The following is a 7,199-nucleotide window of genomic DNA, read 5'->3' as shown; positions in this document are numbered from 1 at the left end:
GATCAAAGCCACAGAGCTGCAGCTGCAAGGTGAAAACAGCTGGAGCAGAACACGTGTTTGAATGCGTACATTAACAGGTTTATGATATCACTGCCCCGTCTAAAACACGATCTGACTTCAATTACATTTGTCTCGAGAGTTTCGTCAACTTATGTGTTGCTTAAAATAATGCTTCTGCATCCAGTCTGTGACGCTGTGAGTGCTGCACGGCCAGATACGGCTCAGTGACTCAGATCAGGAGATATATGATACATTATGAAGTGATATGCCGCGGACTGTACTTAATGTTACTCTGATCCGGTTACTGATGTTGTGGCAGATATTTAAGTAAGCTTTCTTAACGCTAATGTTATAATAGTCAGATTGCTCTGAAGATGGAGGTGATATTCTATTCATGTTCACGTTCACACAGTCGGTGATTTTTGCCGGCCGTCTTTCCAGCAACGGCAGCTTTTCTGTATTTCCTTTCTCCTGTAATATGACTTGATCGCTTTAAACTCCGCACACTGAGCTCTGATTGGTCAGCAGGCGGTGCTTTCACTGAGTTGAGCTCTTAGCCTGCAACCTCTCCTGGTCCCGACCAGGTTAGCTGCTTAGCATATATTACCATGGAGATCTAGCCTGCTAAAAAGAGAACCAGCTTCGTAGGACCGGAAAGCCGGAGTTCTCCCTGAATTTAGCCGGCTAAGCGAAAATCCTGCTTCGCAGTATACCCCCCTGGTCCCGACCAGGTTAGCTGCTTAGCATAAGTTACCATGGAGATCTAGCCTGCTAAAAAGAGAACCAGCTTCGGATAACCGGAAAGCCGGAGTTTCCCCTGAATTTAGCCGCTAAGAGAACATCCTGCTTCGCAGTATACCCCCCTGGTCGGGACCAGGTTAGGTTGCAGGCTAAGAGCTCAACTCAGTGAAAGCACCGCCTGCTGACCAATCAGAGCTCAGTGTGCGGAGTTTAAAGCGATCAAGTCATATTACAGGAGAAATGAAATACAGAAAAACTGCCGTCGCTGGAAAGACGGCCGGCAAAAATCACCGACTGTGTGAACGTGAACATGAATAGAATATCACCTCCATCTTCAGAGCAATCTGACTATTATAACATTAGCGTTAAGAAAGCTTACTTAAATATCGGCCACAACATAAGTATCCGGATCAGAGTACATTAAGTACAGTCCGCGGCATATCACTTCATAATGTATCATATCTCCTGATCTGAGTCAGCTGAGCCGTATCTGGCCGTGCAACACTCACAGCGTCACAGACTGGATGCAGAAGTATTATTTTAAGCAACACATTAAGTTGACGAAACACTCGAGACAAATGTAATTGAAGTCAGATCGTGTTTTAGACGGGGCAGTGATATCATAAACCTGTTAATGTACGCATTCAAACACGTGTTCTGCTCCAGCTGTATTCACCTTGCAGGTGCAGCTCTGTGGCTTTGATCCTGGATAAAGTGTTTAAGTCATGGATGTTTAAAGTTTAACTTCTTCATTTTTGACTAGTATTAAAGTTCACTTTTCATTCAGGAAGTATGACGCTGCGCTGTCAGTAGCTTCTCCATGTTTGTGATTGGTCGAATGCTCCAGATACCACCCCTCTCATGTGAACGCGCACCTAACTAGAGAGGACACGGCTGGCTTGAGCGATCCACTTGATGACCCGCGTCGTAGGACCGTTTAGCGAGAGCACGTATGTTTTGGATTAGGCCAACCGGCTAACTCAAACATATCCAGGTTAGGTTGAACCAGGTTCGTAGTATAGGCCCCTGGTCAAATAATGACATGTATGTCTGGTCTGGTTTTTGCAACATTTCTAATGCAGCTAAACTTTCTTCTATGACGATTCCCTTCATTTCGTATCCAACCCATCAGTACCTAATTGGTGATTGTGTCTATTTATTCCATAGTCATAGCCAGGGCCGGACTGGGACAATAAGTCAGGCCGGGAATTATACACCCAGCCTGGCCACTACTAGTTTTTTGTGCCATTTTGCTGGATTTATTTGTCAATTTTTACAGCGTTGCTGCCCGTAGTGATAGCCCTCTAAATCTACTACCCAAAAATAAACATATGGACATGGGTTACTATTTTAAAAAATGTGCAAATCTATTTAGGAACCTATGTGAACATATTTTAAGTGGGGGTGGACCTTGTGCCCCCCCCCCCCCGGTAAGATTTTTTTTAAATGTTGGACTTAAATGCATCCATCTGGTGCATTTTGAGGGGGAAATAAAGAGACTACACCCATATGAAACAGAACTGTATACATTTAAATAATCATAAAATCATGGCCATAATCAATAACATACCATATCCAATATGAAAAAACATTGAAACTTGTTTATTTATTTGTTTTTGGTTCATTTATAGTTGCGAGTGTGTCTGTGCTCCTGAACCAGCCTCACCTGTCTCCCTCCTCTCCCTCCTGCTCCTTTGAGGCAGCAGCAAAGACTAGTTTTAGCTCTCAACAAGTTTATCTTACCTTTTTTCACCTAGTTAACGTTTTTTTTTTTTTATTATTATTCATGCATATTTTACTAATCACTCCCCCCTCAAATGGAAATATGTGTTTACATAAAGGTGACCAAACCGTTTGAGACCCACAGAGATAACTTAGACTAAGTTAACTATCTAACACTCAGAGAGTCCTTTACCTCACCTGAGCTGTAGTTATCAGTCTCTCAGTCTGACTGGAGAGGACTCTCCTCCATCTTGTTGTTGAAAAAGCTGCTTATATCCGTTAGCGCAGCTAGCTAGCACCAGATGCTAACAACAACAATACACGTAACCGGTGCGCGCGCTTTATCTCACTCGCTCGCGCCACATTAAACACACCCTCCCGAGCTTGAATGACACACAGAGACCAATCGAGGGCATTAGTGTATGACAGTGGCCATGTGGGCAGGCCACATCATGTAGACAGCCAGTCACCCTCTGTGAGGCAGAGTCAGACCCACATTTGCGCAGCGTTGCGTTCACAATACATACATACAAAAAGAGAAATTATTCAGGTCTCCCGATGGCCAGTCCGGGCCTGGTCATAGCAACATCTCATGAGCACAATAAGCATATCATGTCATAATAAGAATCAACCTTGTAATGTTATACAAATAGACTCCACACAAGCTTAAACATCTCCAAACGTCATCACATAAATACACACAATACATGTTACTTGACCCTTTTACTCTTCAGTTCACTTTCTCCTACTTCCTGTACCCGGTTTCCTGTCTAACTTAAAGCGTCAAAATAAAAGTCTTATAACAACAATGAATAATGTGTAACCTTCATTAAACATTACACTTATGACCTAAGGGGGCCGAACAGGCTGTGTCCAGTATCCGCAGTCCCAAACGTTCTGCACGGGTCAGTGTTTGGCTGTATGGAGCGGGAGCGGGAGAGGCTGGCATTCAGGGCCTGACAATATAGTCAGCTGGTTCCTCAGCTCCACCAGACACTCTGCCAAGCTGTCCACTCGGTCCATGCCAGAGTCATCCACAGCCTGCACACATATAGAAAAGAGAAAAATAATGTGAGGACAGTGAAAAAGGACAACCACAGCTAAAACACATAATTGCATATTGATTTATATACCCCAGACTCATCAGGAGGCGCGGAATCAAGTGCTGAAGAGACACCTGGCTGAGGCATGGAGGCTGGAGCCTGGGAGGAGGCAGAAGGTCGAGAGGAGGCAGCGGACAGGGAGGGCAGAGAGGGAGCAACAGTTAGAGAGGAGGCACAAGGGTGCAAGGAGTCAGCAGCATGGGCGGATGCCGCAGCTTGCTCGGACGCAGCAGCCAGGGAGGAGGAAGCAGCTGTGGAGGAAGAAGCAACTAGGGAGGAGGAAGCAACCAGGGAGGAGGAAGCAACCAGGGAGGAGGAAGCTACTAGGGAGGAAGAAGCAACTAGGGAGGAGGAAGCAACCAGGGAGGAGGAAGCAACCAGGGAGGAGGAAGCTACTAGGGAGGAGGCCGCAGGCTGGGAGGAGGAGAGTGTTGCAGAGGGACAAGGCAAGGAGGAGATGGAGATACCTGGGTCATCAAGGAGGAGGATTGGGACTGTGGGCTCCTCAAAGCCCTCATCTTCCTCTTCTTCCTCACCTTCATCCACATCCTCCAACATGTTCGCAGTCTCCTCGGAACCAGGGATGATTGGAAGAGGCCGTCCAGTCTGACTGACTGAGCAAGTAGTCAACACCAAGCATATGGCAATGATAGTTGTTTAACTTAGTACATTCACAGAGACCTTAAACCAAAGTGTAATGAAGCCAGACATCAATGATACACACCAGTGTGTGGCAGGCGGCCTGAAGCTCGGCCAAACCCCTTGAGGCTGTTGGTGTTGACCCGGTGGGCCACATCCCCAGCACGCCAGCAGTGATGCCTGCTCGCTGGTCCCCGCAGCAGCCCCTCTCTCCTGGGTCCACCTGTTCAGGCCTTCCAGGAGGTGCACTGGTTCCTGGAAATACAAATATTGTTGCCATTGAAAAATGTGTTCCTTTTCAAACTGAATACTTAGGTCATAAAGAAAAACATCCACACAACTGAACCAACCTGGAACAAACGTGTTCAGGCGGAGATGGAAGGACTCCAGCGAAGTAGACCCTCTGGCACAGCGGTGCCTTGTCAGCTCTGTGTGGTGGTTCCTGTCCCGGTGCACAGCTGGCACTTCCTGGATGCACTTCACGTGGCGTCTCTGCACACGCCACATGTGCTCCATGCGCACCTGCTCCAGCAGCGGCACCCCCATAAGGTCTCTCCCATTATTCCCCCCAGGTTCTCCAGCAGCTGCTCAATGAGGGTGATCGTGGCCACTTCCCCGCGCGTCCTCCTGCGGCAGTCCAGGCTCAGCTCCTGTGTACTGATCTTTCCGTCCACCATCTGATCAGTAGGACCTGGCACCCTCCCGCACGAGTAGCGCCCTCCTTGCCTGCCGCAACAGAGTGAGGTCCCTTGCGCCCCACTCAAAGATGCATGCAGACAGGCAGCCCGTGAAGGTGGGGTACAGGGGATGAGCGTCAGTGGTGCAGCCCACAGCCAACCTCCTCATGACATGCCAGATGTCCAGCCGAATGTGGAGATCTGGCCAATCACTGAATCTGCTGTGCAGCATGCTTGTCCCGTCACTCACACAGCAGCACTGGGGGTGGAACAGCTGCCTGGCGATACCGCTCCGTCACACCAGAGGCCATCGTGTCCAGTGCAGGCCCCTCCTGTACTGTGAGGACACTTGTCACAATCTGGCCGACCTCATTACCAATGGAGGTCACCCAGAGAGCTGTCCCCTTGGCGTGGCCAGACAGCTTCTTTGTGATCTGGAATGTGACAACAAGAAGTTAAAGCAGAAAGTATCTATAGCAGTAAATGTATGTAGATCGATTACACTGAACACATGTACAATAGAAACAATATTTGTAATGTTATCACCTCGGAAAAAGACGATTGTGCATAGAAGAGTATAACATACATGGACATGGAATACACGGTCACATTATATATTACCTTTTTGGTTGAGTCCATCTTTAAAATGGAACCAAATGTCGAGGTGATGGTCGCCTCGAAGTGGTCCATGCGGGAGAGTATATCTCTGCCGTACACGGACAGCACCCAGCGACTGCTTGGGATGTCGATGGGCTCTGGGGGCTCCTGGCAAACCACAGGGAAGAGGCTGGGCCGAGCCACAGAGTCAGCACACTCCCCAAGATAGTGTGCCAACCGGTTCAGCCGTTCCTCCCCATGGTTCTCCTTCAGCTGCTTCACAAGACGTGCTGGGCTGTTGCCGAGTGTTCTCTCCCGAAGCAACCGAATGACACGGATGTCACAAGCATACCTGAAATGCACATTTCATTGTATGTGTTCAAAATACAGAAAGTGTGTGATAAACCCATTGCATCAGATGTAACACAAGGTTCATTTGTATCAGTTTGACCTTCTAGTTTAAATAGTTTACACGGGGCTGGGACCAGGAGGGGACAACATAAGACATACCACAGCTATATGTAACTAATTAAGAAGACATTTGAAATGTATTAAATGATTTTCATGTAATATACCATTGTTGACTATATATTTGTTTGCAGTGGTTTAAGTCTTCTCAATCACCATCTTTTAAAAACTGCTTTACTCACTTGTGGGTCAGAATCAGCCGGAACATGTTCTGGTGCGGCAGGTCCAGCTGGTCCCGCACGGTCTGACGGGTCGACAGAAAGTTCACGACACACACGCTGCACCTGAGTGTCTCTGTCACCATCAGGTAATACCTGTCGATGTCTAAGACCTTCCGAGACCTCCTATGGACACCCCCGCCCGTCAGCTGCTTCCCACATGTTGGGCAGAACACCCTCACGTTCCACAGGTGGTAGGGCATCCACACCATCAGCCGATGGGTGAAGAAGCGGTCTGGCATCGGGGTCTGGTGGTATATGAGGGCTGGGACAGGAGGCTCGTACCACAGCTTCAAATGTGGCCGCAGTTTGCCAGAATTAAAAAGGGTGTTGGAAATCCACCTCTGGTCCTGCACAGGGATGGCCTTGCTCGTTTCCCCAGGCAACCAGAATGAAGCTGCAGCAGTGGCTGGCTCATCTCCTCCAGACTCATTCTGTTCGGGCGTGTCAGGGACCAAGCAGTAAGACAACAGGACACAGGAGTGGTTTAAATAAACTAGGGTTTTTATTTACCCAAAAATCCACAAAACATCATATAATAACTAGGCTTATAAAAGAGGTCAACAGAAAATACCTCAAAGAAACATAACAGGTGTTAACTCAACAAACGGACCTGCTACAATGAAAAACCAAGGAACCTATATAGTGGCTTGGCCAAACCAAGTTGAACCCAAGGGATAATTAATAGTCACATCATACACAGGACACTGACAAAACCCAAATCCCCCCTTTGACATGGAAGCAGGTGGTTTGTCCCAATCTGTCCCAATTGGCTCCTTGCAGTATTTATGAGCCCTCAGCGCTCGGCCACGCCCTTTGCTGAACCAGGAAGTAACCTCCCCCAATGGACATGGTAACTCAAGAGACAAAGAATGTAATTAATACAAACAAATACTTGTGTATTAGCTGTGCAAAAAATGTTTGAAGTAATGTCAGATTACAATCAAATAAAGACTTTACCATCTAGAGCAAATGTGTGGTGTTAATTGGCATGTTTTATTGTAGCTGCACTAAAGCAAAACTACTGAAGATGA

Source organism: Pseudochaenichthys georgianus, chromosome 17 (genome assembly GCF_902827115.2).
Source record: "Pseudochaenichthys georgianus chromosome 17, fPseGeo1.2, whole genome shotgun sequence".
NCBI classification, from domain to species: domain Eukaryota; kingdom Metazoa; phylum Chordata; class Actinopteri; order Perciformes; family Channichthyidae; genus Pseudochaenichthys; species Pseudochaenichthys georgianus.
Note: the sequence above shows the minus strand (reverse complement) of the source record.